This window comes from Neofelis nebulosa, chromosome 6 (genome assembly GCF_028018385.1).
Source record: "Neofelis nebulosa isolate mNeoNeb1 chromosome 6, mNeoNeb1.pri, whole genome shotgun sequence".
Taxonomy (NCBI): Eukaryota; Metazoa; Chordata; class Mammalia; order Carnivora; family Felidae; genus Neofelis; species Neofelis nebulosa.
Window position 1 is genome coordinate 7,895,960 of NC_080787.1, and position 23,039 is coordinate 7,918,998.

At 49.4% G+C, this 23,039-nt stretch overlaps 1 protein-coding gene and 1 long non-coding RNA gene across 15 annotated transcripts in view; one reads left to right on the top strand and one right to left on the bottom strand.

The window, feature by feature from the left end:
* The window catches only part of CARMIL1 (capping protein regulator and myosin 1 linker 1), a 314,075-nt gene that overhangs the window by 208,143 nt on the left and 82,893 nt on the right, over positions 1-23,039 (bottom strand). The window lies entirely within an intron of this gene.
* Positions 1-23,039, top strand: part of LOC131513668 (uncharacterized) — a 35,393-nt gene that overhangs the window by 9,936 nt on the left and 2,418 nt on the right. For both annotated transcript variants that reach the window (XR_009262703.1, XR_009262702.1), the window contains exon 2: positions 3,322-3,612. This is a non-coding gene — a long non-coding RNA (uncharacterized LOC131513668). The remainder of the gene's footprint in view (positions 1-3,321; positions 3,613-23,039) is intronic.

A 23,039-nucleotide genomic window follows, 5' to 3' on the forward strand; every position in this document is an offset into this window, starting at 1 on the left:
ACTGAAACCTTGTCCCACCGCCCACACCTTCCTGGTGCCTTCATTCCGCCCACAGACAGAGACCTCAACTCTGGATGAACCCCCCCGGCAGCTGGTCCCGCCTGCCGAGGTGGCCGCCGAGCGCAGCTGGAGAAGCCACCCAGTCCGCACGCTGACCCCACTTCCTGCAGCTGTGGACACGCTGTGCCTCTGGCTCCACTGGGAAAACCGAACTGATCAGACGGCGTCGCCGAGGACATCCCACTGCAAACCTACACGCCAGCACCTGCCCGCCCTCCTCCTCGGCCTCCGAAGAGCCGGAAGGAAAGCCCCATCCCTCCACCGGGGCTCCCAACGACCCCCCACCGACCTGTGCTGGGACCTGCCCGTGCCTAACATCCACGGACAGGGCGCCCGGCTGGCTCAGTCTGCTAGGCCTCCAACTTCGGCTCAGGTCACCATCCCGCGGTTCGTGGGTTCAAGCCCCGCGTGGGGCTCTGGGCTGACAGCTCAGAGCCTGGAGCCTGCCTTAGATTCTGGGTCTCCCTCTCTCTCTGCCCCTCCCCTGCTCGTGCTCTGTCTCTCCGTCTCTCAAAAATAAATGAACGTTAAAAAAACTTTAAAGCCCACAGACAGAAGTATGTAGAGCGAGAAGGAGACCGTGGACCCTACACCTCTCGGCTAACTCCCTCCCTCTGCTGAGCCCAACTTCTCAGTCAAGGGTCTGCACCCGATGTCTTCCTCTTCCGGCCCCCAAGTCCCCTCCGCTGTTCAAACTGGGCTTCTGTCCCCAGAGCCCCGCGGGAACTGCTCCTGCTGAGGTCCCGAAACCTGTCTGTGACACCAGTCTGCAGCGACACCCAGCATATGGTCTCCAGCATATGCTCACTAGATTACTCCTCAGCACGGGCACAGCCTGATGCCTGGGCTTCTCTTTACCCCTCTCAGGTCACGGCCAGCTGTGTGCCCACTCCCGCTGCCTGCCTCCCATGGTCTCCCACGACCACGCTCATCCCCGGCCGCGTCACACCCAGACCTCTCTGGAGTCAGATCTACCCATCCCGCCCCACCTGGATGCCCCTCCGACCGGAGAGCTCAGCACATCCTCCCCTACACTTGTGGTCTTCCTTCCAGGATCTGCTCCCCGTCCGGCAGTCTGCACGCAGGGGTGCGCCCGGCCAGCCACAGTTCCCCAGCCGGAGCCCCCGGCATCGCCGCCTTTCGTCCCTACTCATCCTTCGCCCAGTTCAATGCCGTCCAAACGTCCCGTAACCCGTTCACTTCTGTCCATCTCCGCCGCGTGGACCCTGCTCAGGCCGCCAGCATCGTGCTCCTGTTCCAGGAGCGCCGGCCTCCTAACACTCTCGCCCCAGCCACTGCCTGGGTCGGGTCCCGGATGCTCAGGGACCCACGTGTTACCGTATCCCCTCTCTGGGTGGCCCTGCAGGAAGACGCTGGTCCCTGCCTCCACCTGGGCGTCACCTGACTGCCTCTGCTCCCCATCTAGCCACGCTGGCCTTCCGCTGGCCTCCCGAGGGGGCGGTCCCACCACCCCCCCGCTCCAGATGCTCCTGCCCCGACCCCCTCCTTTCTCTACCTCCACCTTGTTCACACCTACTCACCCTTCGGATCCCAACCCTTTAAAGGACTTCCCGAAGGAAGTTCATTCTACCCTCAGAAAGGTCTCCCTGTCACGTGCTCTCACAACGGTGCCACATTTCCTACCAACACCTGTCACAGCTTTAATTGTCGCTCAGATTACACACTCTTGGGGCACCCGGGTGGCTCAGTCGGTTGGGCGTCCGACTTCGGCTCAGGTCACGATCTTATACTTCCTGGGTTCGAGCCCAGCGTCGGGCTCTGTGCTGACGGCTCAGAGCCTAGAACTTGCTTCAGATTCCTCATCTCCCTCTCTCTCTGCCCTTCCCCTGCTCGCACGCTGTCTCTCCCTGTCTCAAAAATAAATAAATGTTAAAAAAAAAAAAAATTCAAATTACACACTCTCACCAGCCCCACCAGACTGTGAGGGGCCTGGGAGCAGGGACCACATCTGTCCTATTCACAGCCACATTTCCCAGTGCCTGGCACAAAGCAGGGGTTCAAGTATCTGCTGAGTAATGACGGCAGGAAGCACAGCCCTCCCCCACCCCCTCTCCGGATGGGAAAATTCAGGAGTTTAGGAGGCAAAAGGCTGCTGCTACAGTCTATAAAACTGGTTCTAAAAATTCACATCTGCCTCTTTATTCCTGCGCCCGGCCACGTAACTGACACATCCTTCCCACTGAACCGTCATATCCTGGGAGGAAAGTACCCGAAAACCTGTTGTCTGCAGTTCACCTCGACCCATTTCAAACACATCTGCTAGTTCATTCCCAACTTACCTGTCAAAACAAAGACAAGCAAGAAGAGAGAAGCTCGCAGTGGAACAGTTTAGAAGCGCCGACATCCTGCCTCCCGCCTACTGTGTTCAAAGAACTTCTTCACTCACTAATTCGCCGCAGACAGTGGGTTCCAGATCTGATAACCACCCCCTCCCCCCGGCAGGCTGGGAGTGTCAGCACCTCCAGCAACGGAGGCAGGGTAAGCAAAATCCGCTTTCATAAATGATTTCAGCTCTCCCGTGGCTTTCTGGATCTTGAGTCTGCCCTTGATCGGATGCCAACAAGGCAACAGAGTTCGAGCCACTAAACCAAACAATTTAGAAAGAGTGGGTCGGGGGACTGTTGAGGCAGACTTTATACAAAACACACGAGTAACCTCATGTTATTATTTTAGTGACGATTAATAGAAAATTTAAACATAAGGGAACCTATCTTCTAAAGCAAAGGCATAGAGGGGCGCCTGGGTGGCTCAGTCGGTTAAGCGACTAACTTCGGCTCAGGTCACGATGTCGTAGTCTGTGAGTTCAAGCCCCACGTTGGGCTCTGTGCTGACAGCTCGGAGCCTGGAGCCTGCTTCAGATTCTGTGTCTCCCTCTCTCTCACTCCCACTCACGCTCTCTCTCTCTCAAAAATAAATTAAAAATTTTGAAATTAAAAAAAAAATAATAGAGGCACCTGGGTGGCTCAGTTGGTTCAGTGTCCAACTCTTGATTTCAGCTCAGGTCATGATCTCACAGATCGTGACTTCGAGCCCCTCAACAGGCTCTGTGCTGACAATATGGAGCCTGCTTGAGATTCTCTCTCTCTCTCTCTCTCTCTCTCTTTCTCTGTCTCTGTCACAAAATAAATAAACATTAAAAAAAAAACCCAAGGCATAATCAAAGGTCAAGTCAAAGAGAGGAAACTTTTTCCTTCTTTAAATAAAAAAAAAATAGCTTGTTTTTCTTTCTTGAAATTTCAGATCAAATGAGATTTGCTTTTGGAGAAGTGCAGGCTCAGCAGACACAGAGGCATCACTCATCTATGAAAGAACTCCACGCAGCATTTTGCCAAACGGCTCAGAGTTTCAGGATAAAGCGAAACCCCGGGGACGGAGCCTTTCCAGCCAAAATCAGCTTTGGCACAAAAGCAGGAAGTGAGAAGTCCACGTGCTCAGGCACAAACACCTGCTACCCGGCCACCACTTCCACAGCAAGTCCAGGCTCTGTGAGCAGCGCTGCGGCCCCCGGACCTCGGGGAGGACGAGCAAACCGTAAGTGCCCCCCAGCCTCACTGCTCCCGGCCACTCCCAAGCTCTCCCCCGTCCCCCCTGTGCCAGGAACAGGTAGGGCGCCCCAGTCTGGCATCACCACTTGGCGGCGTGGGGAAGGGCCTCCCCGTCTTATTTCCAAAACTCATCAACTCCCCCCCACCCTCAAAGCAGCAAACCACGGTCAAGCCCCACGCACGTGGCCCCTGCCACCTTAGAACAAACACAGAGCAGCGGCAGCCCGGCCCCCAAACCCAGGGCGTCCTCTTCCGCCTCGTGCCAGGGGGCTGGCGTGCCCGCACAGGGCTGGCTGCTCTGCGGACGGGCCCGCCACCGTCCCAGTCCCTCGTCCTCCCCCTTCCCCCAGTGGTCCACGTCCGGCCCCCGGGGCCCCGGTTCAAACGCCCCCCGTGCGGCCCCTCAAGAGCGGGAAGGAGGGGGACTGATGCACTTTTAGAGCAAGCCAGAAAGCAGAGCCTGAAACCAGAGTAAGCCCAGGGAGGAAGGGGTGAGGCAGGCTCACGCTGCAAAATTCGTGCTTGGGTTTCTGTTGCGAAACGAATTTCCATTATGTTAGCACTCCTCGCTTCCAGAAAACAGAATTCTCTTGTAAATGCACCACCCGATCCCATTCTGTGTGTGTGTGTGTGTGTGTGTGTGTGTGTGTAGCATTTATCATAATTATCGTTAACTACTGGAGTATTTTTTTCACTCATTTCTGAAACAATTGTCGAGTGCCTACCTTGTACGAGATGCCAAGATCAAAAAGGCAGAAAGCCCTGCCTTCAAGCAGCTTCTATTGCACTGAGAGGGAGCAGACTATACAGAAATAAATGTGTAAAACATAGGGACAGAACGCCAGATGACGATAAGCATTATGGAGAAAAAGACAGTTAGGAAAGGGAACACAGATTGCCTTGTGGGGACTGGGGAGTGGGGGTGGCAGGTGGCATTTGTAAACAGTTTGGTGACACCTCCTTCTGAAGTGACAGAGAATAGGTCTAGAGGAAGTGAAGCGATGAGCCACATTGTTGTCTCCCGCAAGAGTGGTCCAGGCACGGGGCGCCTGGGTGGCTCAGTCGGTTAAGCATCCGACTTTGGCTCAGGTCATGATCTCGTGGTTCGTGGGTTCGAGCCCCGTGTCGGGCTCTGTGCTGACAGCTCAGACGCTGGAGCCCGCTTCGGATTCTGTGTCTCCTCCTCTCTCTGCCCCTCCCCTGCTCATGCTCTGTCTCTCTCTGTCTCTCAATAATAAACGTTAAAAAAATTTTAAAACAAATTTGGGTGAGGGGCGCCTGGGTGGCTCAGCTGGCTGAGCGTCCGACTTTGGCTCAGGTCATGATCTCACGGTTCATGAGTTTGAGCCCCGCATCGGGCTCTGTGCTGACAGCTCAGGGCCTGGAGCCTGCTTTGGATTCTGTGTCTCCCTCTCTCTCTGCCCCTCCCCTGCTCATTCTCTCTCAAAATTAAATAAATATTTAAAAAATTAAAAAAACAAACAAAAAGAGTAGTCCAGGCAGAGGAAACAGCAAAAGCAAAGGCCCTGAGGCAAGAATATGCCTACGGGAGAAGAAGGATAAAGAGCCCACTGTGCCCTGCAGAGAGTAAGCATGGGTGAGGTCAAAGGGGTAACAAGGAGGGGTGAGGGGCCACGAGAGCCGAGAGGCCTTGCAGGCCACCACCACATGTTATCTTTTACTTGGAATAGAAACCACTGGAGGGTTTGGAGCACAAGACCAACATGACCAGACACTGAAAGTGAGCTCTCTGACTTCTATGTCGAGAAGAGACGGGGAAGCGAGTAAGAGGGCCAGAGGGGAGGCAGGAAACCCGGTCAGGATGCGACTGCAGTAAATCACGAGGGATGATCGTGGTTGGGACCACCATTCCCTGGGAGTGGTGGCTGACAAGTGGCTGGATTCTGGACATCCTTTGATGGTAGAGCCCAAGTGGACTTGTGGATAAGTGAAATTGGAATATAAGGGGTTAGTTACTTTGCTAAAGGTAAGAGTTCGGTTTATACCCATGAAATAATTACATAACAACTCGGGGCGGTCCATGATGAAGTGACTACTAGATTGGTCCAGGTAATACGTTACCTAGTAAAGAAAAAAATATTTACGGAAGACGTGCAACTGGGGAGCCAAGAACTGGTTCCAGGATTTTCCAAGTAGAGAAACGAATCCATGATGTTTTGGAGTGAGCTGTGCCTTCTTCAATAATTTCAAGCGTACAGTTAAAATGGAATAACATTAAGCCAAAGATTCTATTTGAATTCTAAAACACAGCTTCGGGAAGGAGGAGGATGGGGATGTTTTTCTGCCATTGCTCACGGCTTCTCTAAGATAGCTCACGCTGTCTCATAGAACCTTCTAGAAATGCTTTACATGTGGCCTCTCCATCACAGTAACCACGTGTGGCTGCTAAGCACTTAAAATGTGACTAATGTGACGGAGTCACTGAAATTTTATGCAATTCTCATTAATTTTAAATAAAATAGCTACTTGTGGCTAGTGGCCATACGGATTAGCTACATCGCTGAAGGAAAAAAAAAATCACTCTACATCCATAAACTATACGTTACACTTTTTCCCTTGTGATTAAATTAAAAGGATATGTACAACTTCGATTTGTAAGATCGTCCTTTTCGTTAGGCCCCAGAGCGAGCGTCTACTTCCACTTCTGCACATATTTGAAAACAAACAGGGAATGGCTTGCTCTTCACAGTTTCCAAACACAATTTCTTAGTTTTTGTTTGCAATTCTTTAATATCTTCTAGGCCATCCCTCTGTCAATGACATTCAAAATGAGATCTCCCCCCCCCACCCCGCCCGAAGCATATTCAATGAGGGCATTTCAAAGGCCACAGAAAAATAAAGACAGGACGTTCTTACTATAACTGAACTACTACTACTCTCCCGCCCTCGGATCGAGGCACTTGACGAGGCACTTGACGGCATCTGTCAGCCCCATTCTTCCTCCCAAGATCACAGTGAGGGAAGGGGCTGCTGTGAGCTAACACCATTTTTCAGATGACGAAATCAAGGCAGAGAGAGATTAATGGCAGTCCTAAATTTTACAGTGTAAATCTTTTTTTTTTAAGTTTTTATTTATCTTGAGAGTGGGGGGAAGGGAGAGGGAGAGAGCGAGAGAGAAAATCCATCCCAAGCAGGCTCCGTACTGCCTGCACGGAACCCGATGGGGGGCTCGAACGCATGACAGTGAGATCACGACCTGAGCTGAAATCAAGAGTCAGATGCTTCCCTGAGCCGCCCAGGAGCCCCTTACAGTGTATCTTTATAGGTTGGTCGGGAAAGGAGAGCAGGAATTGGGAAGACATATAACAGGGAAAGCAGTTGGGGGAGGGAAAGAAAACAAAAAAAACAAACAAAAAAAAAAACTAGACACAAATCCTTCGTTCCCAAATCCTAGTTGAGCTGGCAGAACCGTTCTGGAAAATGCCGTCTGCACGAGCACAGTACTGCTCTTGGAGCCGTGTCTCAGACCTTCCACGTGCCCCAACAAGGCCCCCCGAGGTCTGGCCAGAGCCTGGCCCCCCATCTGGACGGTGACAGCCACGCACCGGCTAGGCTGGGGCTCGATGAGCGAGGTGGCCCCAGCGCGCGTGAGGGGGTTCCCTTATCCCCCAGCAAACAGACCCAAATGACAGGGCCACATTCCTGACTAATCTCCTCAGCCAACAGCTGGAGAATGAGCTCTCAGTTAATCTTGCTTTTGAAACACTCACGCTAACCCCCAGTGATACCACCAAACTGCAGGGCCCAGGAGATTAACATGGCAATTCAATCAGTTTAGAGCTGACCTTCGAAGCTGTCAGTGAAATTCCTTCATTTTGAGAATGAGGAAACGACGCCCCAGGAACACTGATACTTTCAAAAGAACGCAATTCTGTTCATTTTCCAAGCCAGCAAGCCTGAGTGCCCGCGTTACCTAAAACTGACCGATGGTGCCACGTCTCTTTACCTTTTCACTACCGTGTGTTTCTAGAAACTATAGGATTAGAGAATCATCGACTTTATATATACGTGTATGTGTGTGCATATACGTGAAATACTGCATGACGAACCATAGGACGCTGTTATATTTATGGAACACAATTATATATGTACATTACACATTATATATATACATTACACACAAATTTAATAGAGTGTAATTTCCCCCATAGGAAGGATATTAAAATCCGTGACGACATCCCTCAACACTATTAAATCAGAGCTGAGGCCCAACAACATAGAAGCAAAGATAAAAACCAACATGAGCCGTTAAGATAATTTAAAATTGAGTACGTGTCGGTTCCTGTGAACGAGGCAAAAATATACCAATTATATTTGGGGCCAAGAGTATAGTCGCTATTTGGGAAATGTATAAAATGAGAACCGTATCATCAATTGTGGAATTCGTGCTTCTTGCAAATTTAGAAGGGCTTCCTAAGGATGGCTCAGTCAGCTTGGTCTTCGAAAACGCATTCTGGGCAAGTGTGAGCTGCTGGGCTCTGTTAGTGAGCAGGCACATTTAACCACTGCCCAACCTGAGCGATAACTCAACATGCCATACACAGGCGGGGGCATTTTACACGCCGCTTGAGGACGACGACGATGCTGTTTTCTTTTCTCTCTTTCAAGTTTATTTATTTTTGAGAGAGAGTGAGAGAGCGCGCACGCACACGGGAGGGGCAGAGAGAGAGGGAGAGACAGAATCTCAAGCAGCTTCTGTGCTCTCAGCAAAGAGCCTGATGCGGGACTCGAACTCACGAACCGAGAGATCGAGACCTGAGCCGAAGTCAAGAGTCGGACGCTCGACTGACTGAGACGCCCAGGCGCCAGCTGCGTGGGGATTTTAAGGGACAGACAGAGAGGAAGAGAGGAACGGAAACGGGAGCTGCAGGGACGTTCCGCGGACGTTGTGCAAGCCGACCACTGTCACAGACGTAACGGAGGGCTGACGGTGCGGTGCTTCTCAGGACGGCCCCGCCGCGGGCTAACCGGGTCTTGGGCAAATCACCTGGTCCCCACCCCCGCCCTGGCCTCCCTTCCCCGGCTGTAAGTGGACAAAGAGCTGTATCTAGTCCTAACAAGTGTGAAGATTTAACGAGAGGATGTGGGTGAAAAAGCTCCTTGGCACGGAGCCCAGCCAACGACGACAATGTCGCACACTGGCTGGCTGATGACAGTAAGGGTCACGGTTCAAACGGGAGCAGTGGCTGTCTCAAAGGCAGGACTAAATAAAAATTGAATTCCCTTGTCCCACCAATAAATCAACTGAAATCAGAAGTGAAACATCCTCCAGGCAGAATGTGATGTTCGAGCTCTCGAACAAAGTGCATGAAGGACCCTCCCAGAACAGGGTCCATCCAGACCACCTCTTCACGGTTCGTTAGTACCATTCTCAAATTTCGAAAGTTAACAGAATGTGCGTTCTCTACTCATTGGAAGCCAGCTCCTTAGGCCACCCGAATGTTCGAGGGCTGGTTCGATACCTGGAGTCAGTACCTGTGACATGACTACAAACCTCTGCCCGTCTACAGTGCTTTCCAGGAACCTGACTCACACCCCGTCAACACACACACACACACACACACACACACACACACACACACACACCGTCCCCCCCTCAGAAGGCCCCTGGGGTCCCCTATCGGCCTCCCTGGCCAGAGGGACTCTGCAGCAGACCGACACTCACACTCCAGCAGACGGGAAGCCAGGACTGTTCGTCGGCAGGTACACTCGGAACAAATACCCAGCCGGGGAGACCCAGGCCCTTCTCCAGCCTCGAGCGCCGGCCTCGCGCCCTGAGCTGTTCAAAGAACTATCAGAGGCATGCCTTCTCTCCACACGCCCGTTCCCAGTCCTCCTCCTCTGATACGCTGCCTGTGAGGAGGGAAGCGAGGCAGGGACACATTTCTGAAGTCCGCCATCAGCCAGGAACGGGGAGGCACGTACCTTAATGCGCTTGAGCCGGTGACAAAGGTACCATAACGCTCAGGCTGCAGATGAGGAAACCAAGACCTACTTGCCCCGACGACCCAGACCGGAGTGGGACTCTGAACCCACATCCCTCCGTTTCTAAACCCACGTTCCCGCCAGCAGCCAACGGGGCGAGCCTCCCACGGCCGACCCCTCCGGCCACCACCCCAAACCAAGTTGCGGGGCTCACGCCACCGATCACCTTATTTGTTCCTCAAAGTCTCCTCATGTCGAGCAACAATTTGTACGCGCCTCCAAGGGCCTGTCCGCGTCACGTTTCACTCAGCGCACTGTCCAGCGGGAAAGAGAGACAACTGCCTGGTGTAAATCTTTCCTCTCGTCACCAGGATGCAGCAAGCCCGGGTCCTCTGCTTGTGATCGACACAGAAAGGGGCCCCGGCGACATGGAGCTTTCAGTAAGAAGCCTCTGTCCACGAAGCAACAGCCTAGTCAGTAATTAAAAGACGCACCGGTCTATCATCCCAAGCACTTCACCTGAACTCAAATTAAAGGCCCGACTGATACTTCCTATGTGAGGAGATCTTGGGGGGGGAGGAGAGAAATTACCTTAACACATAAGCCGACCATTTCACTATTTGTGAGTTTTCGTGACTAAAGATGCTCCTTTGCCACTGGGTCATCAAAGCAGCACATACCGTGGCTGGGAATTCTAAGCACAAACAAATGAATCACCCCTACTTGAGAACTCGCGGAGGTCCTGATTATGAGTATCGCTGGCTCTTGCCATTGGAGACACAAAGTCCCACGCGCATCAGAATAAGATCGGGGCGCCTGGGGGGCTCAGTCGGTTGGGTGTCCGACTTCGGCTCAGGTCACGATCTCGCGGTTCACAAGTTCGAGCCCCGCGTCGGGCTGTGTGCTGACAGCTCAGAGCCTGGAGCCTGCTTCGGATTCTGTGTCTCCCTCTCTCTCTCTGCCCCTCCCCTGCTCACGCTCTGTCTCCCTCTCTCTCTCTCTCTCTCAAAAATAAACAAACATTAAAAAAAATTTTTTAAAGAGTATCATTGTTTTGTTCATTGATTTGTACACAGTTCTTCCTCCAGAGACTCCCCTCTTGCAGTAACCCAGCATTTGGAGACGGGACCTCTTTTCTGACTGCTTACAAAATATACCTCCCCACCCCCATTCTTCTATCATCCAAGTGTCCGCTAAACGACAGCAGCAGGAAATAAACCTGAACCCAGCATAGGAATCTGGATGGCTTGGGTCAATGGCGGCAGACGGAGCGTGGGAGGTTAGCAGTTACAGCAAGGGGGGTGTGTTGAGCGTGGTCTGGGGCAGACGAGGAGTTTGAGGAGGCAGAGGGCGAGCGATGGAATCGGCAGTGGTCACCGCCAACCACAGAAAGGGTGGTTTCCACGCGCACTTTCGCCACTGGCTGTCACGGAAGCACCGGCCATCGCGGTGCACGTGGAGAGGTCATTTCTCGGCGGGCTGTGCTTTTGCGTCAAGTGCACAGCGTGGTGGTATTTGCTGGGCTGCTCAGGGAGTTGCTGAGCGAAGGGCGGAAGGATGAAGGACGTCTGGGTTAAGGGCAGCTGCACGGCTGGCTTTTCTGGAGCCTCCCTTCCCTAGGCACTCTCTCTCTTTTCCACCAAAAGCGTTCTCAGGCCTAACCTCACTCGGCTGTGGTCCTCCAGGAGGGGCCCTGAAATCTGCATCTTAGCTTTAGGCGCCTCAGACTAGGCACACGTACCGGCTTCAAACCCACGCACCCACGCGGGAGCACGACACAGAAACGCGTCCACACTCTCCCAGGGAGGCGCGCTACGTGGCTGGGCACGTGGCCCTCCATCGAGGTCATATTTTGTACTTTTTGCTGGTAAACCGAGACAAAAATGTTGAAAAAGTTTAAAAAGGAAAAAATACTGAAAGAACAACGTATTTTTCATTTTAATGATACGATGCCTTGGGAGATGGAATGAGACACATTTGGCCCTAAATCACCTAAGAACTACCATTAATCAGAATGCATTTTATGGTTGGGGCGCCTGGGCGGTTCAGTCAGTTAAGCATCCAACTCTTGGCTTCAGCTCAGGTCCTGATCTCACAGTCGTGGGACTGAGCCCCACGTCACGTTCCTCAGAGAGCGTGGAGCCTGCTGGAGATTCTCTCTCTCCCTCTCTCCTACTCATGCTCTTTCTCTCTCTCAATTGCTCTATCAAAAAAAAAAAAAAATTAAAAAGAATTTTTCTTATTTTTTTTAATGTTTTATTTATTTTTGAGGGAGGGGCAGAGAGAGAGGGAGACACAGAATCCGAAACAGGCTCCAGGCTCCGAGCCATCAGCACAGAGCCCGATGCGGGGCTCGAACTCACCAACCGCAAGATCATGACCTGGGACAAAGTCAGACGCTTTGTCTGAGTCACCCGGGCGCCCCATTAAAAAGAATTTTTTTAAAAAGAATATATTTTGTGGTTACAGTAAATAATCCTTAATACCTTTCCCCCAAACTACTTGCTGCTAAGGCAAAAGGAAATAAATGGGCAAATGATAAGACGCTCGCTCCCAAAGAGTTGATGTTTGTTTGCCGGAGTCACTCAGCTTGTCAAAAACGCCCTAAAAAAGCAACTGTTTTCTGCAGCAAAATTAGGTACGTAATATCACTTTTCTTCACGGAAACTCTTCATTTCTAACTATTCCAGTAAAACCATTTATATTATAGCATCAGTTCGTGAGAGGAGATCCGCAGAAACCCAGCTCTTGGCACACTGGCTGCCACAGTAGCGGCTTAAGTCAAACGCGGAGGTTATGTTTCGTACGCACAAGCGGTCCCTCGGCGTCTCCTTTCTATTAGTTCTACAGTCTAAAAAAAAAAAAAAAAAAAAAAAAAAAAACGAAAAATCTCACCTAACCAGAGTGATTACCAGTTTTCTGACTTTGCCCCTCACCAGCTGTGGGATACCGAGCAGATCTTTTCCGCTCTGTGCCTCAGTTTCCTCTTCTGTAAGGTGGAGATTCATCACGGCACCGGGCGCCTAGCATCGTTACAAACGTTAACTGAGTTAGCAGCGCAGCACTTGGAGCAGAACAGTGTGCCATCACCACAACCATCAGGCCTCTTTCTCTGTGAATACAAGTTCATAACGCTGAATCGATGAGTAAGGGTCATGGTCTTTACAGAAATCTCTCTCACCTTTGTGTTCACACATTTTAAACTTTACACAAATCCTGTAAGAAACCTACTCCAAACACCACTCCCACGGCAGCAATTCAAAGGCAAGAGCAGGGGCGCCTGGGTGGCTCAGTCGGTTGAGCTTCTGACTTTGGCTCAGGTCATGATCTCATGGTCGGTGAGTTCAAGCCCCGCGTCGGGCTCTGTGCTGACGGCTCAGAGCCTGGAGCCTGCTTCGGATTCTGTGTCTCCCTCTCTCTCTGACCCTCCCCTGTTCATGCTCTGTTTCTCTCTGTCTCGAAAATATATAAACATTAAAAAAATAAAGAAAGAAAAAACAAAGGCAAGAGCAGACTCAAAGATGTGCTGAGGGTCGCACAGTTGACAGGTGTCGTCACGGGGAGTTAAATATGGCTCTACTGCATTGTTCTCACTGCTGGGAACATGATTTTTTTGTTGCATTCACTACATCCAAATTCTACCCCAATATAGTGATGGTAAAGAGAAGCTTTACTGCTATTAAAATTATATAATATTTTCTGATTACAGAAGTCATAAATACATCTTTATTACAGACAACCCTATTACTTCTTTCCAAAGACACTAAGTCAATAGATTTCCTACATGTGGATAAGAGTAGACTTTTTCTTTTTTTCCGCTCAAGAGAGACTTGAGATTTTCCAAATGTATCTAGCCAAGACCTCCATTCAGATGGACAGTGGAATTTCCCAACACAGCTCTGAGCCCTGCCCCGGAGCCAGTCCAACAGAAGCAAACAGAGCGGTGAGAGGATTGCAAAATAGGTCCCATAAGGAAGGGTTGAAGGAACCAGGTCTCCCTAGCACATAGGTGAGAAGACACAGACTGACAGGAGAAGGCTTCAGATATTCACAAGGCTGCACATGTCAGAGGGGGCAAGCTTTTTCTGTGAGCTAACGAGGACCCATGTGTCAAAATCAAAGGCAAGAACCTTTTGGCTTGAAACAAAGAAAACCCCAGATGGATCAGAAGCTGTGGGAAGAAGTGAACTCATTAATGAAGAAGCTCTCTCAAAATCAACAGCCTTGCCGAGAATATTGTACACGTGTGTGCAGAATTGAACTAGGTACCTTCAAAAGTCCCATCCAACTCCTCTACCTGGGATCCCAGATCCCCACGCAGACCCACGTGACGGGCACACCAGGGTTCGCAAGGTACAGCACGCGTGGCAAACTACCGCCACACCGCACGCGATGTCCCCGCACATTCACGCAAAACCGCTTAACACGAATCACAAATATTTGTAAAACTAGGATTACGTACTAAGAAATAACTTCTAACTCTAGTTACTGAGTCTCTCCCAGAGACTTTGGGAGAAGGATGTGGATACTCCAAGGACGAACTTGTTAGTTGAAGCTGTGATGCCTGAAACTGAAGGACTACGTGGGCTAGGGAAAAAAAAAAAAAATGGGGCAACGAGTCCAAACAGCGGATTCTGCACTGACTGGCTGTGTGGCCTGGGGCATGTCACTGCATCTCTCCAGAGGTCAGCGTCTGAACTTGCAGTGTTATTCAACATGTAGCCACTAGCCACGTGTGCCTTCTCGAGCCTTTGCGATGTGGCTTTAAATATAATTTGTAATTTTATCTCATTATCATTAATGTATTGAATTTAAAGAGCCACGTGTGGCTACTGGCTATCCTACCGAACAGGAAAACTCTAATGGTTCCTAAAAAGACCGGGAAGAGTCAAATTCCAGACCAACTTCAACCCATCGTCTTGTGTGAGAGCTCCATGCCTCGTGGACAGCTGTGCGAGAAGGGAAGCGAGGAAATCTGAGGTCCCACAAGGGAAGGTCCCCCGGGCTGCGGCCAGCTCTTGCCTATCCGGTCCCTCGTCACTCCGACATCCTGGGACGGACAGCACAGTGGTCCTTTGTCCTTTAATGTCCAGAGCTGGGCTCTGCACTCAGGCATGGCAGTGTCATCATCAAAGGTCTCCGGAAAGATGGCCTGGGAAGTATAGCGCCCTATGGGCAACACCCCTAATGTGAAGCCAGTTAGGGAATTATTAGTGGCCAACAGTGAACACTTGGTGAACAATCCTGAAACAGTGTTCCCTGCAGAGAACAAACAGCTACCTATAAAAGAATTAAAACATCTCTTATAAAGTATACCATCAGGTTTATGTCAGGTCTATGCGTTTACTTCAAATCCAATTACACCACCCCAAAATCTCTTTCACAAGTTGGAAAACACGCAAATAATGAAAGCCAGAACACGTGACTTGAAAGAACAATTTTTTTTCATGTTTACTTATTTTTGAGAGAGACCGAGTGTGAGCTGGGGAGGGGCAGAGAGACAGGCAGGCTCCAGGCTCCGAGCCATCAGCACAGAGGCAGACGCGGGGCTTGAACCCACAAACCTTGAGGTCATGACCGGAGCCGAAGTCAGACTCTTAACCAACTGAGCCAGCCAGGCGTCCCTAGAAAACGTGACTTTTGAAAGAGTCGTCCGGGTTGTTTCTTTTATAAATGTAAAGAGCCTAGAAAAACTCCCTTTTAAAAAAGCTGCCAAAGTTAATAACAGGCATATGCTGGAGATTTACAAGAAACCGGGAGACGAACATACTAACGTGCCCTGACGGTATCTATCATTACAGAAGGAGACTTCAAAATGACAAATGTAGCAAGGCCAGTAAGCCTAATCATAATGACCAGTTTAGGGAAAAGTTCATAGCAGAGCTAGGGAATTACTATTTTTGCAGTGCTCCCCTTCTGCAATATTTTTAAGCCCGTTTTGTTGAAAGGAGGCACTGGCCACCGGAAAAATCTTACAAATCTGTTTATAACAACCGCGTGGAAAGCTGCCTAGCGCCCAGAGCCATCAGGGCTGGCTAGTCTCACGGAGGAGCTCTCCCTGTGCAGAAAACTCAGACGTTTGCCTGCTCGCCGATTCCCAGTCCCTCAGCTGCATTCCGCTGATAATGCACCACCTCTCGTAACGAGCACCAGTCCTGCGTCCTGAGAACAAGGCAGACGAAAGCGTCACCGCTGCTGCCCACGCCGGCGCTGGCTTGCCTTTCCCTGCTTAATTGGCTCTGATCACCGGGCAGACACTGAACTCACTGCCTTTTTCCCTTCACCTGCTGACTCAAGTATTCCCAGCACCGTGATTCATGTTTCAGAGCGTCTAGAATAAAAAAGACCGATATTCACCTCCAGCAACGACTCCATTCTAGACTTCAAAGAAAAGTGATCGACGGCCTCCCGGCTGACCTCGGTCTCCAGCAGCTAACACTTTTTAAAGACTCGAGAATGATGGGAAGTTACGAAAACCATGTGATGGACAGCAGCACAGCTCTTAAACATTTAAGGGAAGACCAAAGGGCAGATGCCTTTCCTGTTGGCCTACAGATCCTATCTTACCTCCGGCTGCAGTGACAAATACCACGGAGTGGGTGGCTTCAACAACAAACACGTATTTCTCAAAATTCCAGAGGCTGGGATGTCCAAGGTCAAGGTGCTGGCCAAATCAGTTCCTGACAAGGGCCCTTCCGCCTGGCTTGCAGAGGGACGCCTTCTCGCCCCCTCTCACACAGCAAAGGGGGAGAGCAAGCTAGCTCTCCGGGCTCTTCTTAGAAGGGCACTGATCCCATCACGAAATGGGTGCCGATGGCTGGATTTGTCAACACAGCCTGTGGGGTTGCCCAGCAGTGGAAGGAACAAGAACCCAGCAATAAGCAGGAGAGGCTGAATTCCCATCTAGCTAGTTGTGGCCACGTGGGTAGCAATGCCTGCCATCAGTAAGCAGAGTATCCCCATCTAAAGGTGATAAAATAACACCATTATCTGGACCCAGTACCTCAGAAAGCGACAGCGTTAATATAAATGAAGCCGTCAGCCCTATCACGGGACTTGAGCTGTGTTGCCGGGGACAGACGACACCAAAAGAAACACTGGCCTTGCTTTTTTAAATTTAAAAAAAAAAAACTTTTTTCAATATTTAGTTCTGAGAGAGAGACACACGGAGTGTGAGCAGCGGAGGGGCAGAGAGAGAGGAAGTCACGGAATCCGAATCTGAGCTGTCAGCACAGAGCCTGATGCAGGGCTCGAACTCACCAACCGTGAGATCACGACCCGAGCCGAAGTCAGACGCTCAACTGACTGAGCCACCCAGGTGCCCCAGAAACACTGGCCCTTCAACCCTGTGCTGCCTCAACTCTTCTGGAGGTTTAGAGAACACTGCCAAATACACAGAACGTTTACCAGCTCAGGGACATCAGTAAGGCTCCAGGACACAACCTAAGCGCGATGCTGCAATCACATGACTCAGGGAGGGCTCGGGGCCCCACACACCTGCCACTTGTTCCACCTGCCTATCAGCTCAACACTCTGCCTTCTCTCTTTCTTCGGAGCCGCTTCACTCACAGTTCCCGCTGTTTCCTTTTCATTCTTCCAAGAGACAACCAGGATGGCGGAGTCCATTTGTCAACTCCTAGCCAGAGGCAAGGCAGTCATGACCCACCAGGAAAGGCTTCCACAGTCCCATCTGGTGATTAGTCTCCCTTTCATACAATACATATGTTGACAGCTTTCCCCCCAGGCCTCATTCTTGTACTAAAAATATTTTAATTGTAATTATGAAGTCATCACCATCCACAGGCAGAGCTGTCTCGTTTTGATGTGAAGTCACGGCAGCCCAGAAGCGCGGACTTTGGGTTCTATCCCTCACCCACATCCAGAGCTCTGGATCCTGTCGGCTGAATCTCACGCATGGCTTGCTGAATTGAACAACATGCCCCCAAGTAGGAATTCTAAATTCTGCATTCTCAAATCCAAAAGTGGTTATAAAAACCATAGCTTGAAAAGCTGCTGAATTGCGGAATATATATTGCTATTTGAGAGCTTATATATCCCCTATTTAAGGAAGTTGAGACCTCTTAGAAAATTCTAAGAGGACAATTTACATTAATGTTTCATTTATCTCGAAACAGAGACGGGAACACAGTGCTCGATAGACTGAGCTATCTACTTGGTCGTAGACTTTTATGCCTCTGCACAGCCTCTTCACAATGATTACTTTGGGGACTGAGGGAAAAAAAGTCACAGCCCCAAAGCTGTATTTGCCTATTCCCTAGTTCATACCAAGCATTTCTCGAACTTAAGTCTACAACTATAAACATTTAACTTTCCTAGAATCTAAGCATTTAAAACTTGCTAGTCTGCCCATTAAATGTCTTGTCAGTGAAGTTAAAAGGGGCTGTAATATTGGGTCATCTCGTCTATCATGTTGTACTGTCTTGTATTATCCAAACATTGTATTGGCCACTATTACCGTGATGCTCACCTGTTGTTAGTTTCATGCAAAACTAGATCACTAATAAGGACCAGTATTTACGTAACGCTTACTACGTGCAGGGACCTTAAGCTTTGCTTTTATTAAGTCATAAGATCTTCATAATAACCGTAATATGATGATGGGGACACTTAGTACCTCTCCAGGGCCCCGGTGACTTTCCCTTAATATTTTTTATTTATTTATTTATGTTTACTTATTTGTCGAGCGAGAGAGCGAGAGAGCGAGAGAGCGCGTGGGGGAGGGGGCAGAGAGAGAATCCCAAGCAGGCTCCATGCTGTCAGCGCAGAGCCCAAGCCAGGGCCTGAACCCAAAAACCATGAGATGATGATCTGAGACAAAATCAGGAGTCAGTCATCTAACTGACTGAGCCACCCAGGTGCCCCATTATTTGAAGGTCCTACTTTTAAAACTATACCAGCAAAGATCAAGTAAACACACATATCAATTGTAAATAACAAAATAAGTTCCATGTCTTTATGTCAGACCAGAGCAACTTCTTTGGTACTGCCAATAATTACCGTGATTGGTAAAATAATTAAGTGTATTCGCTATTGGGCTATTAGCCTACACCAGATCTCCAAGGTTAATCTCATCCAGCAGGTACATTCGGACATTGAGTTACCCACGCGTAGGAGAAAATCACAACTATGGGCTAGAACAAGCCCACAATTTGTAACCCAATTTCAACAATGAAATATTAATTTCGTCCTCTTCTTTACCAAATCTGCTAAGAAATTCAGTCAGCCTGAAGTTTCACTCCCTCTCTCTCTGGGTCGGGCACCCGCCGGGCCACACTCTCACCCTTCAGGCTTTGCCCGCAAACGGTGCAGTGGGACGATCAGCCTTCACTTCGTAAAAACAAACAGTCCAAACTTCTGTATCTTAAAAACGAAAGGTAGATGGGAAGTCCACGATGCTCCATATTAAGGGAGCTTAATATGCTTCCATATTAAGTTCTTTTAATGTTTATTTATTTTCAAGAGAGCGAGAGAGAGCATACAGGAGCAGGGGAGGGGCAGAGAGAGAGGGAGAGAGAGTATCCTAAGCAGGCTCCACGCTGAAAGCAGCAAGCCCAGCGCGGGGCTCGAACTCACAAACCGGGAGATCGCGACCTGAGCTGAGGTCCGACGCTTAACCGACTGAGCCACCCAGGTGCCCCAACATAATAAATAAGTTCTAAAAATCCATAAGCCAGGGTGCCTGGGTGGCTCAGTCGGTTAAGCTCAGGTCACGATCTCCTGGTTCGCGAGTTCGAGCCCCTCACTGGGCTTGCTGCTGTCAGTGCAGGGTCGCCTTCGGATCTCTGTCTCCCTCTCTCTCTGGCCCTCCACCACTCACGCTGTCCCTGTCCCTCTCAAAAACAAATAAATAAACTTGAAAAAAAACACATAACCCACAGTTTTCTATTTTAGGACTTTCATTCCAAGGTAATCAGGACACAAAAAGTTAAGAGAGGGAGGATGCCAAGGTTATCTTGTTGAAGAGAAAATACCGCAGTGCTGACAACAAAACAGACTTGAATGCGGACTGCATCCCACCCGGTACACAGGGACCCCATCAGTGTCACCAGACGCAGATGACACTCTTCTCTATGAACTGTGACGTATTTGCAGAAGTCACTCGCGCCTTTGGAATTTTTTATTTTTCTTTTTCATTTCCGAAATACTTCAGATAGGCGTGATGCCATTCCTGTGCGCCTGTGCAGGTTTAAAACCTTATGCAGACACTTCTTGGTGCTTCAAATACTGTAAGTCAAGCCCATCTTACTACCACCAGCTGCCTCTTCAAGACCCCAAAGGGACAAACTAGAATTTCCCTTCTCTTTCTTTTTTTTTTAATTTTTTTTTCCAACGTTTTTTATTTATTTTTGGGACAGAGAGAGACAGAGCATGAACAGGGGAGGGGCAGAGAGAGAGGGAGACACAGAAGCGGAAACAGGCTCCAGGCTCCGAGCCGTCAGCCCAGAGCCCGACGCGGGGCTCGAACTCACGGACCGCGAGATCGTGACCTGGCCGAAGTCGGACGCTTAACCAACTGCGCCACCCAGGCGCCCCTCCCTTCTCTTTCAAAACAAGCTGCTACTTCAGAAGAAACAAGGAAAAATAAAAAGGCCTTTCCTCTGTATTTTTTACAGAGGAATATACAAATATATAAATGACTGCTATTTATATAACTTTATATTCGTTCCCTCCTCACATGCTCAGCACTCCCGACTGTGATTGTAAAAACGTACCTTTCTCTCAAATTTTCGTCCCTCGTCTCAACCCAAAGTACTTCCTCTCACCCCAGGAAACTCTACCAGAGCAGTTCTTCTGGCAATTTTTTTTATAATTATGCGGAGAAAAAGAAGGTGAAAGCCCCCCTCTCCCAAAGGTTTCTGCATACCACCTGAGCCCAAATCTTTCCCATCTCCTCTCTCCCTCCCTTCCTCCCTCCCTCTCCCTACCACCTTGCATTTGGCTGATAGAAGGACCCATCCCTCCAAAGCCCCACTTTCCCATGGCATTCTTCTACTTAGGGATCAACTTCCTATCTCTGCTATGTCCCATCCCAGGAAATGTCAGTCTGGCTTCCAAGGTCCCCCCTCTGTCAGAGTCCCCGCCCCGCCATCTGGGCTGGGAGAGCTTGCATCCCACACCCATTCACACTATCCAGCTTCCTCCTCCAGGAATGGCCTCCCTCTAGGCTACTCAACATTTCCACCCAATCTGCAAGGGCCTAGTGGCTCTGGTCCAGAGAGCACCACTCTGGGAGCACTGTAGACACACAAGAATCCTGGATACCTGTGTGTTTCAATACTTCTAGAAAAGCATCCTCTGCAGTCTGGTGGGGCTGGCCCATAATTTGGTAGGGAGAACTTAGTACAAATTCAAAAAGTGAATTAGGGTGACTAAGTAAAAACTACAAAGGGCAGGAAAACACATAACTTTTTGAATCATCAAGACTGAGATTTTTGGCAACTGGGTTACTAAAATAAATATTTTCGCCACTTGTAAATTCCTCAAGCAGGCTTTCTCCAACAATACACAAATCGAAAGAAACAAAAATACTCAAGTCCCAAAGGCACATGAAGTAGACAGAGGAAAGATAAGCGGAGCCCCCAAAAGGCCCTTTTGGAATACAGGTTCCTTGGGACCGTGGGCCATATATACGTGCTGTGGTCCAAGGCATGAGCCAACATTTGGCAACAATGAGTGCACAGTCTAGACTGTGGCTTCCAAGAGGAAAGGTGTGTGCCTAAGTTATTTGTGAATTTCCAATGACTTGCACAGTGCCTGACACAAGAAAAACATTTAATAAATGGTTACTTAATAAAGATAGGCGTGTTTTGAACCTTAGATCCTAGCTTTAAAAGAAAAAAAAAAAGCGAACCCTATAAATGATATTTAAGGCTTATTTATAAACTCAATATGAAACATGAAATTTAATTCAAACAATAGAAGAAAAACCTTTTTTAAGCTTTTGGTGGAGCTAATTATCTGGAAATGTTGTCATTTATCTACTTTTAAATGTCTCCTTACCGTCCCAATCTAACAAAATCTGTTTCCTTTAGAGTAGGGGTTAGCAGACTACTTCAGAGAGCCAAATCTGGCCCACCATCTATTTTCACAAATAAAATTTGTTTATTGCAAAACAGCCCACATCCATCTATTATCTATATCTGCTTTCACACCACAAAGGCAGAATTGAGTATTTATGACAGAGAACTGACCCAGAAGCCTAAAATAATGGCTCTCTGGCCCTTTTACGGAGAGTTTGCTGACCCCTGCTTTAGAGCATCAGGTAACACCGAATAGCCAATAAAGCGTGTTTTATAAAATAACTCAGATGATTCACTGACCTCAAGTTACTCACAAGTTAATTGAATACACTTTCTTACTTTTTGCTCATTATGGTTTTATTGACATCCTCAAAGCCAAAATCTACCAAAGACATGCCTCAAAAACTAATGGAAGTCAGATCATAAGGAATAGGGTTTCTTGCCACCTCGTGTATGTCATGATATCCTTAAAGCATGTCAGGGCCCTTAAAGATCAGAATAAATCCCATACAGTGAAGAAAAGAAAAAAAAATTAAAAAGAAGTTAAAAAGACACCAAAGCTATACAGATTGACCCAGGGAAGGCGGCCACACAGCATCGTCATCTCGCCACAGACTGAGTCCGCGTGGTTTTTAACAAAAGGAGGTCTGAGAGACATGAATGAAATAGAACAAACCCTGGCAGACAGAGCAAGAGAACCTTCTGGGTCACTCACCCAGACCCAAGGGCGATCAGAGAGAAGTGCCCTTTAGGAAATACAGCAAGCCCAGCCCTACACGAAGGAGGCTAGACTGAAGAAAATACAAAGAGAAGAGGCCCTTCCCCGTGATGAGTACCCATCACACCAGAAGGTCCACTCCACCCAGCTTAGATAACTGGAAAGCAGCAAAACCCTGGAGCCCCCTGCACCCTCACAGCCTCCTCATTCTCAGGGCAAACGTCCCTCCTGCCAGCTGGGAGGTCTCCCCTTCCTCTGAAAGAAGCTGGTTTACTCCTACCGGCTGTATCGTCAGCGTTCTTCCATCGACCCAAATTCCACCTGTCCTTCATGGTCACAGCCAAAATCCCAATCTTGGCAACCACTGCACCATCCACAAAGACCACCAGGTGGCCCACACCCTCGGAGCTGGCACGGGGTTCCCCATGTTACATGATGTCTCCGTCAAGTGTCCCCCGTCCACATCACAGCGAGGCAACATCCCCTCTCTCCTTCCTAAATCCGTGCGTGCGTCCCACAGCCCCAGCGGGACCGTAAGCTTCTAGAAGGCAGCTATATGTTTTTCCAATACAGAAGCCAATGATGACACTACCAGCAAGTGGCATTAAGCCGGTCAGGCCCCGTCCTCAATGCTTTGTAGTCATGATCTGATTTCATTCTCAACATAAGCCTGTGGGTGGCTGGGCATGATCGGCATTCTCCAGTGCT